Source organism: Lemur catta, chromosome 1 (assembly GCF_020740605.2).
Source record: "Lemur catta isolate mLemCat1 chromosome 1, mLemCat1.pri, whole genome shotgun sequence".
Classification (NCBI taxonomy): domain Eukaryota; kingdom Metazoa; phylum Chordata; class Mammalia; order Primates; family Lemuridae; genus Lemur; species Lemur catta.
In genome coordinates, this window is record NC_059128.1 from 197,643,589 (window position 1) to 197,657,180 (window position 13,592).

A 13,592-nucleotide genomic window follows, 5' to 3' on the forward strand; every position below is an offset into this window, starting at 1 on the left:
AGAGTTGTCCATATGAGAAGTTCCCTCCCAGATCAATAACTGCAATTTGGGTAACTGACCCTGTGCTTTTGGGTTTGCAGCTCATATTTGAAATTACTTTTGTTTTCTTTATTCACTGTGTCTTAATCCATACCCAGGCCTCTTTTGTATCTTGGATTCAGCTCTTCTGGAGGCTGGTCACCTGTCTCTTTGAGATTCCTTCTACTGCCCCTGAAGAGAATTTCTAGTATTCTAAAGAATCTGCATTTTAAGTCAGATAATTTCAAGTAAACCTTTCAAAATTTTGAGAATGACCATTTTACATGATACAACAATAAACAGACAGATAGAATCTTCATTTTATTGGTGTAGGTTGTTACACATATTTCATGAACTTTGAATTCTCAAATAAAGCCTGATTCTAACACACCCAGTCCCACCCTACTCTTGGCTTATACTGTTCTCACTACATACCGCCTCCCTTAATGGGTTCATAGGATTTCTGTAAATACTTATGGAGTACCTAGTTAACGTGTGGTAACGTGCAGAGACAAAAAAAGGGAAAAGATGGCCCCTGCCCTCCAGGAGCTCTTAGGCTGGCTGGGAGATAGGCATTAAATGACCGTCCAGTATGATACAACAAGCAGGTCTCCCCACCGGCTGTAATGATTTCCACTTCTCAGCCTTCTCTTCCCCTGTTTTTCTTACCTTTTCCCCTGAAGCTATTCACATTTCTATGTTCTTTTGGGACTCAGCTCATATCCTATCTGTCATTAAATGTGTGTTAACCACTTGATCCTCCTCTTCTCTGATTTCCTAGGGGACCCTCAGTGCAACTTATATCCTTAAATTGCCTTGTGCAGATTGTTAAATACGTGAAGTCTGGGATCTCTTAAAACTCTCCAGTGGTTTCGTATTGCAAACAAAATGAAATCCAAAGTCCTTACAATGGTCTCCAGGGCCCTACACAAGCTGGTGTCTACTTTTTCTCTGAGTTCATCTCCTACCACCCTCCTTCTTGGTTCAGCCACACTGACTTCCTTTCTGTTCTTGAAATGCACTAAGTTGTCTGTTGTCTCGGGGCTTTGGCACTTGTTTCCTCTATCTGGAGTCTTTTGTCCTAGGTCTTTGAATGTCTAACTCACCATGATTCCAGTCTCAACTGAAATGTCACCTCTGCAGAGGAAGGCCCTTCCAGACCACCTGAGCTAAAAGTGGCCCTTGTGTCTCTGTGATCTCTCATATTCTTTTCCTTATTATCTACCTCACACCTATCTATCTATCATCTGTCTATCTATCATCTATCTATCTGTCTATCTATCTATCTATATAATCTACCTACCTACCTATGTATCAATCAGCTGTGTATCCATCCATTCACCTATGTATTTATTAATTCAGTTTTGAGTAATTTATCTTGACTTGACATTTAATTGTCTATGTTATCACCATCTGTCTCCTCCCTCTAGACTGTAAACTCATTGAAGATAGGGATTTTGTCTCATTCTTTGCTGAATCCCCAGGGACTAGAGCAAGTACTTACCTGTTGTAGATAATCAACAGATATTTGTAGAATTAAATGATTCCCTCACAGTACTTAAACAAGTACTGGGCACAAAATGTTTCTTCATAAAAATATACCATTTATGAGAGTTTGTAATAATTCCTGCTATCTTGAGACATCTGTTGCAATGTAAGATAACTTTTTTTGTTAACTACTCTGTGCATAAAATCACAGAACACAAAACCTTAGACATTATCTGGTCCAAGTACCAGATTTTGCAAATGAGAAAACTCTCTTTTCATTGAATGCTTCCACAGATCCTTTTTGGAAAGTAAATTATCTAAACATAATTATATCTAATCAAAAATAAATTATCTCTATTTTTCATCCTTTTATATTCATTAAGTTAAAGGAAACCTGAATTAAAAATCCACAGTACCATATAGTAGTTCCTGCCTTATCTGCAGGCGATACATTCCAAGATACTCAGTGGATCCCTAGAACCATGTATAATACCAAATCCCATATATGCTATGTTTTTTTCTATGCATAAATAAAGTCTAATTTATAGATTAGGCACAATAAGAGATTAACAACAATAACTAATAATATAATAGAACAACTATACAAATATGCCAGCATCACTACTATTGTGCTTTGGGGTCTACCTGTATTAAATAAAATAACAGTGACTTGAACACAAGCATGGCAAGAGATTTTGTGATGCTACTCAGAATGATGTGAAATTTAAAAACTGATGAATTGTTTGTTTCTGGAATTTTCCACTTAATATTTTCAGACCTCAGATGATGGTGGGTAACTGAAATCATGGAAAAACAAGACTGTGGATATAAGGAAACTACTTTAATATTAAAATCTTTAACATTAAAATATTAGAAATTAGTTAGGTTTAGGGTCATACTTTTTGATGTAGAGGTTCCATGTAGCTCCTCGGAGACCTCAGTCTTTTATCCAATCAAAGTAGTAAAAACCTCATAAATCATAGAGTATGCAACATAAAAGAGAAGGTATATTTTTATTTTTAGTTTTCTTCATGTTTTTTTTTTTTTTTTTCATCTGGAAAATAGTTGAGACCTTTGGCAGTCTGGGAATTTAAAACATTTTGAAAAGTGGAGATTTGCATTGCCCTGTGGGTGTGCTGTTCACTTCTAGCTTGTGGAGTCTGTTTGAAGATAGCGCCTACGCCACCCCTCAGGGTACACTCTGGATCCATAGACCAGAGAATCCCTTTCTGGGAGCTAGTTCCTTTCCAGACTGTCATCATGTTTTTCCATTAGGAAATCTGAAAGCTAGGAGAGCATCTTTCAATGCTAACAGCCCTTGCTCACAAAGAAATGCCAGATGTCATTTGGTGACTTTTAAAATGAGTTTCCAACCTACGAGCTATTCAACTGAGAAGTGCTTGCTTCCAAACTGTTGAGTTAAAATTTTTCCAGACTGCAAGTTCTGAAGTTTGAATGTATTCTTTGTAAAGCACAGTAAAGAGCAACTATTAATGAAAATATACTCAGTATTATGCAAATGTATTTCATTATCACTAATATTCAAAGAAATACCAAATAAAAGGAGACATTTTCACTTATTAATGAAAAAAGCTTAAAAAAATAAAAATACTTATCACTGGTATGGGGTCAAAGAAATGATACTTCCATACATTGATGGATAGTGGGAGTATAAACTAATATAAATGTTTTTGGAAAGCAACTATATCATGTGGAAATAATCAGGTGGACAAAAAGATTTTTTTCAAGGGCATTCATTGCAATTTGAAAGTGGTACAAGTTGGAGACAACCTAAATGTCCATAAATAGTGACATGGCTAAAAGAATTCAGAGAATAAAATATAAACAACCATTACAATATTGTTCCAAAACAATATTTAATGACATGAAAATTACTCAGGGTATATTAAATTAAAACAACTATAATAATAAAGAATACAGAACTGTGCATAGAATATAATTCAATTTAATTATCTTCTGCTAAAGGCAGTGTGGCAAAATCTCGTAAGTGGAGAATCTATGGGTGGTGGGATTAGAAATGATTTCTACTTTTATCTTTTCTATAGTCAGCATGTATTCTTTTAAAATAAGAAAAAAATATGTAATTAAAAAACAAAACACAGGAGCTCCCAGAATAATGAGCATGGCTGTAAAGAAATATCCTTGGTTTTTGTAGTAATGCTTCTATGCATCTCCATTATGGCAAACTGTTTTAGAGTCTGTTCCGCCCGCTGAATTAGATTTGCCAACATTATCACTATCATCATTCTTTCCACTTTGGAGATATAATTTTTAGGCCAAGGAAAGCTCTTCCTTGGTCACAGAATCAGCTTTACACAGCAGAATCGAATCGCCAGGAGCCTGGAGGTGGGATTTTCCCAGTTGCTACACAAAGCTCAGGGATAGAATCTGCCCCGGAAGCAAAAACCTCAGTGCTATGACCTTGGTTTCTCCTTGCTTGGTTTTCTTTCTCTTCATGTCCACTCCCCCAAAAGCAATTTATTTTGCTGACTTCGTGGACTGTTTTAAGAATTCTAATTATCCTCAGCAGGTCCCTCTTACAAAACAAACAGGTGAAAGCATCTCTGCAGCAAGATGTCCCTTGAGGCACTGCCACAGTTTAACTGCTATCCTCTAGACAGTCTCTGCTTCCTCATGTCTTGGCAGCCGTCGCCCTCCCCACCCTGCCTTCGAGTCTTCCTGGCCACCACAACTCCTTTTGCTGGGGTCATCACCAGCTTCCATCTTGCCAAATCCAATGAACACATTTCAAGCCCTTGTCTCCCTCACTTGAGCTAGCAAAGGCATTCAACACAGTTGTTCAAATCCTCCTTTTTAAACACTTACATCTTGACAAAGAGATTTGGATTTCATCCTACAGCAGCGAGAGCCATGGATTGTGTGTGTGTGTATGTTCACGTGCAAGCATGACAGTGACCTCATATCATTTTTTAGGAATAAGCTATTGTGATTTTTTTCTTCTTTAGTATATTAGGATTTTAAAAGATCTTAGGAAGAACATCTCCATAAGATTTTGACTGCTGATACATTTGCAGTCCTTAATATGATGTCTACTACTAGATGGAATCTCAGAATGATAATTAGATGTGAGCATGCACAGCACAACGTGAGTCAACATCAAGAAACCATTTTGCCATGATGCCTGGAATGTCTTTGCTGAGTGATCTAGAATGGGGAAAGAGACTATCTAAATGGCCTTTAGTTCAACCTGAAAAAGAAATGGGAGAATCTACTTGACAAAGCTGAATAAGAATAAAGTTCCTTGGGGTAGAGGGGTCAGATGGTTTACATACTTTCAGGTCTTTCTGGACTGTTTGATCGTCTTTGCAACTTGACTGGTGCTTGGAGCTGACCTGTCTGGGACAGTCCCTGTCTCTGACATCTGAAGCTCAGGTTGGTGGTAGGAAGCCCCTGTGCCACGCCAGACTGGTGGACCTGCAGCTGTTCCTCTGTGTCTCCTCCAGAAGGGAAGGCTGTGATGCCTAGTGTCTAGAATCAGCCCAAGGAGAGCCCACTTTACTATGTTCTGCAACAAAGAGACCCATGAGGTCATGGCTCCTCTATCTATAAGAAGCACAATCTCTCTAGGATCAAGAGGGTGGGATAGGGGATGGGCCAAACTGCATTTCATATTTTGACAACTAAAGAGTATTCCAATAAATAAGCCTCTGCATCCAGAGCCTGTATCAAGAATGCTTAATTTGTTCTGCCTGTGAGAGGCAAGAGCTGAGAGTGTTAAGTCTGCCGTACCTGTGGTTTGGGACTGACCGGGGCTCCTGTTCCATTCCTTTAGTGAGAAATCTCCAAATAAAAGGGGTTGAACTCCCCTTGAGACACACCACAGGACTGAAAGAGCCTCTGTATTTTTCTGAACTCTGAGTTTCACTCTGTTGCAAGCAGATAAAGGGTAAAATAGACCAAAAAAAGTCTCTTATGGTGAGGCTCAAAACTGGGAGGTTAAATGGTCATATATCTAAAATGCAAATCATGGTGCTTAAAAAAGAGGGTCTTCTGTCTCCGCCTTTTATGTTTACACACCTGAGGTAGAAACATCTGTCGATCCCCTCCTGTGTTCCAGTTGCTGCCAATGTCCTATCTTTGGTCATCCTCACCTAAATAAGAGCATCACGTATACGATGCTTACTATGTGCCAGGCACAATTTTAACTGGTTTATATACAGAGGCTTCTTGCCTTATGATGGGATTCCCCCAGATAAACCCACCGTAAGTTGAAAATTTCCTGTGCAAGATGTGGCTGACTGGGAGGTGTGGCTGGCTACGGCTGCCCAGCATTGGGAGAGGACCATTCTACCGAATGCATAGTGCTTCCTCCCCAAAGGGAAGACAAAAATCGTAAGTAGAATCACCGTACATTAGGAGCAGTCTGAATATTGAATCTTACAACAACCCTGTGAGAGAGATATTACTTTTAACCACTCCCAAATTAAAGATGGGGAAACTGAGGCACAGAGTAGTTAAGGTATTTGTTCAAAGTGAGGCAGCTGCTCCACAGGAGAGCTGGGATGCGAACCCAGTCTCAGTGGCTCTAGAGACTGGGTTAGCCAGGGCAGTGCTGTCCAGCAGACATTCTTTGATGATGAAGGTGTTTTCTGTGCTGTCCAATATGGTAGTCACTGAAGAACTGAATTTTAAATTTTTATATAAATAGCCACATGTAGCTAGTGGTTATTATACTGGACAGCACAACTGTGGAGTCTGTACTTAATAATTTTAGAATTAACATCAGAAAGGTAGTGGTATCATTTAAGAAGAGGACACTGGGTATCAGGGCAGCTGGGGAATTTCTCCAAGCCTCCAAAGCTAGAACTGGGAGAGCCAGGATGTCAGCGTCCAATGCCACATGCTCTGGTCACCAGCAGTGTCTGCCTTCCCCCTGCAATCCACTCTTGGCTCTTCATCTCTTTCCATATAGCATCTGAAAGAATATCTTTCCTCCTTCATCCTTATCCAACAGCCTCTTTTTCCCTTCCTCTATTATTAATGTAGTAATGGTAGAACAGCACTTGGTACAGAACATCATACCACATGTGTGGGGGAGGTGGGATGGCCCTGCAGAGTTTAACTGGCCAAACTGAAACAGCTTGACTTGGTATTAAGTGGGGTACTCATTCTTAACATCCTTAAAAGGTTATCTCAAACCATTCTTTTGCTATCTCTTTCTTCTTGATTATTCTTTCACTTACCTTACTCCAATTCTTCCATCACTGGTAACAAAATATATGTTCTTAATATATAAACAGAAGTGCTTTTCGCTAAAAGTCTTTAAGTTATATCCACCTGAAACTTTGCTATTTAGTTAGAAGATCCCCCTTCTCTGTCAAAAAGCTTTTATTCAATTAGATTCACATTAGCTAATATTATCATTAAAGAAAAAATATACAATCATTTATGGTTTGGGCGACTGCCACTTTTTCCTAAGCACAGTTTTGAATGAACCAACTTTATGTTAACTTCTAATAAGCCAAGCACAGTGTCTTGTACCCAGTAGCCTCCCCAGTACTGTTAACATTTAATTGTGTTGCCTTCCTCTGCTTTCCATTAGTGACTTAGGACTCACCTGAGTAGGAAACCTTACTTTAACCACTGAGCATGAACAGAGAAAACAGAACTCTGTTCAACCAAGAAAAACCAAGTTCAATTACTGGTACACCCAGGCTTAAAGCACCCAGGCAATCCTTTTTGGCATTAGAAGAGAAGAAATTCCGTTACTTTGTCAGATAGCAGGCTGCCCATGTAATCACAAACTGTGATCACTGTCTTAGCTGGACACGAAGCCTCATCCAGCTCTCAGACAGAAGCAGGCAGAATCTAACGTTACCTGGTGGGAAAGAGCACACCAGTATTTCCAGTGACCTGGAAAGTAGGAGTCTGTTGGAAAGCACCTTGAGAAATGACTGCGGAGAACTCTTTTTATAGGACAGTGAACTATGGGGAGAAGGGGCATTTGTGTTTGAATCTCCTTGATGCCTCTAATTCCCCTGTGACATAGCCTGGACTTGGTGGGTCTCAAATGGTGATTGACCTATGTCAGTACAGCTAACCTGCTGGCACTTAAAAAATACAGAACTTTGATATAAATTAGTGTCCCCATTTCTACTGACTCAGTTAAGGGAACAAGTTCATATGGTGGTGTAAACAGAGAAGGAGAAAGGGATAAGAAGGCATTTTATAATTTCACAAGATATGAAACCTAGCATTAAACTTTTAAGCAGAAGTTCTTGCTGTTTCCAAACAACAGACCGCCAAGCTACCTTCTGGAGCAATCCTGATGTCAAACCTACAAAGCAATCCAAGTGTAGACCCCTTACACTGATGGACGGTTTACTTTAGGAGATTATTTGGATCAGTCTTTCACTCCTCCAATTATTTTTTTCTCCCTGCAGGCTGGACTTGAATTCGTACTATTGGTGAGAGCTGTAGCACCATGAACAATATCACATATGGATGATGGACAGATCTCCTTGGTTTGTCAAGTTAGCTCACAGGGGTTTGCAACCCTGGTACATATTAGAAGCACCTGGGGAGATTTTAAAAATAATAATCTCCAGCCAAACTCCCAAGAGATTTATATTTAATTGGTCTGAGTGGGAACCTGGCATCAATGATGTCAGAAGGCTCCCTGGGTAATTCCAACGTCTAGCCAGGGCTGAGTCCACCTGGAGGAAGACGTAAGATTGTCAGAACCGTGTTCCCCTCCTCCTCCCCTTCCTCCTCCTCCTCACTGTCTCCTGCAGACTCTGTGAGGCAGATGGAATGTGTTCAACCTTCTGAAGTGAAGGGTTTTGTTTTCTCTTATGAACATGAAAATATTTTCCATCTCCCATAAGCAAAACAATATATACCAATTGTAAATACAGTTGACCTTTGAACAATGGGGGTGCGGTCAGGGGCCCAGACCCCTATGCAGTCAAAGGTCCGAGTATAACTTTTGACTTTCCCAAAATGGAACTCTTTCAGCAATAGCCTACCGTTGATTGGAAGCCTTACTGATAACATGAACAATCGATGAACACATATTTTGAATGTTATGTGTTATACACGGTATTCCTACAATAAAATAAGCCGGAAAAAAGAAAATGTAAAGCAAATCAAAATAGAAAATATATCTACTATTCATTAAGTGGAAGTGGATCATCATAAAGCTTCATCTTCATCATCTTCACACTGAGTAGGCTGAGGAGGAGGAGGAAGAGGAGGGGTTGGTCTTGCTGTCTCAGGGCTGGCAGAGGTGGAAGAGATGGAAGGGGAAGCAGGAGAGGCAGCACCCTCGGTGTAACTTTTACTGAAAGAAATCCATGTGGAAGTGGACCTGCAACAGTTCAAACCTATGTTGTTCAAGGATCAGTTATAATTCAGACAATTTGGAGAGTTCTAAAAAAGAAAGTCAAAACCACTCATAACATTCCAGTAGAAATAAGAGCTGTTAATATTTTGGTGTATGACTTTTCTAGAATGTTTTCTAGAAATATACATATCATAAAATTGAGATATTACTTCATGACTTTTTTTCACCTGATATAGCAGACATATCACATATCCAAGACCGGATGTGTCTCTGCATCATCTTAAAGAGCCGCAGGACTGCCCATTTTGTGTACAACAATGGTTTAATCTCCTTTTAATGGAAATTGAAGCAATTCTCATTATTTTGCTCTTATAAGCAACACTGCAGTGGACATACATTTCACAGGCATCTGTATAATTCCTTAGGCTAAGTTCCTTGCAGGGGAGTTACCAAGCTGATGGACGTGCACCTTTCATGTTCTGGTGCCCTTTGCCAGAGTGCCCTCTGAAAGACTGTGCCCTTTTACCCTCTCTTCAATGTAGTGCCCATTTCCCTATGAAGAAGGATTAATTTTTCATCAGTCTTAGCAATCCTTGAATTTGGCAGCTCCCATAAAATAAAACTTTACATTTGTACAACTCAATTCAAGGTGTATTTACCAAGAGCCTACTATGTGCTGGGTGCTAAGGATAGCAGGACGTATAGGCTCTTCCTTTAAGGAGCTTTTAATTCCCTTAGTGCTTGTGAGTATTTTAGTGTGCATAGAAAATGACATGAAGTGGAGCCTGTGTCTCAAATTAATTAATTAATTAAAAAAAACCCATCTGGGCATCTTGTTAAAATGCAATTTCTGCCTCCATAGGTCTAGGATGGGGCCTGAGCGTCTACCAAGAAGCTTCCAGAAGGTACCCATGCCTGTGCAGTTGGCCTGCACCAAGCAGCGGGGCTCCCTGCCTCTGGGCCTTCACAGCAACTGTTCCCTCTTCCCCCTCTTTGCCCGGCTCAGTTGTTCCCGTAGCTGGCTGCACATGGGAATCACCTGGGAAACTTAACGAGCCGACAGCACAGACGCAGCTCCTTGGGCTGCTTCCCTGACCTTCTGAATCCACATCTCTGGGAGTGCGATCCAAAATCAGTATTTTAAAGAAAATCGCAAGACCAGATTTTTGCAATGACGGTTGAGGCTGCTCCTCCTAACTCTGCTCTATTGTTCACTCTGAACATCACTTCTGACCAGTGAATGAATTTAGATTCTATCCCACCACTATAAACTTTTATAGCACCCTGCACGAATTTTCCTTTGGAGCACTTTATGTAATAAATTAATTAATCCTGTCATTATTCATTAAAGTCTGTGTCTCCTTTAGTCTCCGAGTTCCGTGAGGGCAGAGCTGTGCCTGCCTTGGGCATTGCAGTGTCCCTGGTGCCAAGCCAGCGCCTGCTGGCAAGTCGGTGGCACTCAGGACACAGGGACAGATGAGTCAGTAGACACATAAAGCACTTTATAAATATCTTCACTTTCCATTATAATAATAAGTCTGTAAGGCAAGAAGTACAGGCACTAATATCCTCATCTTACAGATGAAAAAAGAGGGCTTTTAGAGAGAAAGTAACTGATTCAATGATAACATGGGGTGAATCCAGACTCGGACACTGGCCTTCCGAAGGGCAGCCTCGTCCCTCTCCGCAACCCTAGGCTGCTCCTCTGTAGCCCTTATACTCAGCCCAAGTGGAGGAAATTTGTTCAAATATCCCCAGTGTGACACTTGTTATGATCTCAGAAATTAAAAATGCTAACAGTTATCCCTCCCTGATGTCCTGGGGAGAGCCACTTAGCTTGAATAGTGACAGGAAGATTGCGTCCTTTGAGAATAAACAGTGGTTCCTCTGGTCACCTCCGTGTTTTGCTTTTTTTAACATGAGCAGGGGAGAACATGTACCCAGATCAGTCAGCTAAAAATTACCTCCCAAACCCATGGGGGCATGGGGAGTCTGAATGACAGCAAGGATGGAAAGCAATTTAAAGCCTTTACAAGGAAATCTTTATATTATTAATTCAAGGGGCAGAGGCCTGATGGGTGAAGACGTTAGTGTAGGGAAAAGCGAAAGCTGGGGCTGCTGTGGTCTTATCCATCTGCAATTTCATGTGCAGAGGGGAAAAGAGGAAGACCTTGTGCTATAATTAAATGATGGCTGTGACTGGACATGTGTGTGTAATGAAGGGTTGATCTGAATATAGGTCAACGTTCCTCAATTCTATCAGCCTTAATGCTACCTTTTTTATAGCATACATTGCATGACAAATGTGATGGGGCATTACACCCATTCCTATCTTGAAATGAAATTCATAGATAATATAATCAACCCACACACATTATTCAAGAAAAATCAATATAGTGCACTCACTATAATATGAAGAAGAACTAGAAGGCAATTAATTTGTAATAAAAAATGCTCTTCGGGCTATAAATGCTCAAGAACATTACAATGAAGTACTCGAACTTGCACCTATGCATAAAAATCACCGTGATCTCAATAGCCACAAATGATAAAGTGTGGGTGCTGGTGATTCAAATACTATGGCAAGGGCTTATGATGAAGTGGTTTTCTGAAATGATGAACAACTCTTGTACACTTCCAAACTAAACCTAATACTATCTTTCCTTGATTTATATGTTGTCTTTCTCAAAAATTCAGCACATATAAATTTTAAAAATTGAGGTATAATTCACATACTTTTAAGTGTGTAATTTCATGTTTTTTAGTACAATATATTCACAAAGTTGTGCAACCATTGCAATGATCTAATTTCAGAACATTTTTGCCACTCCCAAAAGAAACCCACACCCATGAACAGTTACTCCCCATTGCTCATTCCCCCAGGCCTGGCACCCATCAATCTACCTTCTCTCTTCATGGATTTGCCTATTTTAGACATTTCATATAAATGCAATAATGCAATATGTGGCCTTTTGTAAGTGGCTTCTTTCATTTATCATTATGTTGTCAAAGTTCATCATGTATCAGAACTTCATTTCTCTTTTATGGCTGAATAATGTTCTATTGTATGGATATATCATATTTTGTTCATCCATTCATGGTATCAGTTGATACCATTTGGGTTGTTTCTACTTTTTGGATGTTATGAAATGTTGCCATGAGCATTTGTGCACAGATTTTTGTGTGGACATATATTTCCGAGTCTCTTGGATATGTGCTAGGAGTGGAATTTCTGGGTCATGTGGCAACTCTATGTTTAACATTTTGAGGAACTGCCAAACTGTGTTCCAAGGCAGCAGCACCATTTTACATTCTCAGCAGCAATGTATAAAGGTTTAGATTTCTTTACATTTTCCTCAACACTTGTTATTGTCCATCTTTTTTAAAAAATTAAAACCATCCTAATGTGTATGAAGTTGTACCTCATTGTGGTTTTGCTTCTCATTTCCCTAATGACTTGAGCATCTTTTCATGTGCTTCTTGGCCATCTGTATATATCCTTCGGGGAAATGTCTATTCAGATCCTTTGCCCATTTTAAAAATGAATTATTTATTTTTTCATTATTGAGTCATAAGAGTTCTTTATATATTCTGGATACAAATCCTTCACAGATGCATGATTTGCAAGTATTTTCTCCCATTCTGTGGTTTGTCTTTTCACTTTCTTGATGGTTTCATTTGCAAGACCAAAGGTTTTTGGTTTCAAAGTAGTCTAACTTATCTATTTTTTTCTTTTATTGCTTATACTTTTGGTGTCATATCTAAGAAACTTATTGCCTAATCCAAGCTCACATAGATTTATGTCTATGTTTTCTTGTAAGAGTTTTGTAGTTTTAGCTCTTACATTTAGGTCTTTGATCCGTTTTGAGTTAATTTTTGTATAAGGTCTGCGGTAAGAGTCCAACTTCATTTCTTTGCATGGGGGTATCCAGCAGGCCCAGCACCACTTGTCGAAAAGACTATTCTTTCCCCCACTGAGTTGTCTTGGCCCCATTGTCAAAATCAATTGCCTATAAATGTAAGTGTGTATTTCTGGACTCAATTCTATTCCATTAACCTACATATTTAATATCAATCTTCATATGAAGAAATTTATGCACAGTGCTTTATGTTTACATGTAAAATGGAATTATATTCTGGGCTTAGACAGTTATGAACAGGTTTTCTACCGCACGATTGTCTGGTCCGGTATTTGGAAGCCACATGGGAGGCAGGGCGGTTCTTCCTCCTGTGTGACAATGCTGTCCAATGCAGTATATCTAACATTATCAGCCCCCAACAACTAAATGCCAGCATGTCCCCCAACCATTGTGGCAATCAAAGCGTCTCATAAATTTCTAGAACATCCCTCATGCAGCAATACCTCCCCCATCGAGAGCCACTTCTCTAGTTACCTTCTGCACCTGCAGCCTATTTCCTTCGTGGCCTTTTCTAGCCCATCTCCCCCATGGCGAAAATATGAATCTTTCCAGCTTACTCCTTGCTTGGAAGGTTTCAATGGCTCTTTATGCCTTGTGACATGAAGTTCAAACTTTTCTACATGGCTCATCAGCTTGATCACCCTCCAAATCCTAGTCCTGCACGCCACCTGGCCTGTGGAACTGGCATGGAGACTACCAACCTCTACATGTGCTGCCCCTCTCCTGAGTACACCTGCAGGTCTTTGAGAATTACATTCACCCTTTGGAACTAGCTCTATCACCTGCTCTGGAAGGCTTGTTCTTCCCTCCAGTTGCTGGGGCCTTGCCTTGAGCTCCCA

General features: G+C 39.9%; 1 protein-coding gene across 1 annotated transcript in view; it reads right to left on the minus strand.

Annotated features, from left to right (window-relative positions):
- The window catches only part of SLC7A14 (solute carrier family 7 member 14), a 105,462-nt gene that overhangs the window by 63,595 nt on the left and 28,275 nt on the right, over positions 1–13,592 (minus strand). Inside the window, exon 2 of the mRNA XM_045539651.1 lies at positions 5,296–5,300. The gene's annotated coding sequence lies outside the window, so the exon portion shown is untranslated. The remainder of the gene's footprint in view (positions 1–5,295; positions 5,301–13,592) is intronic.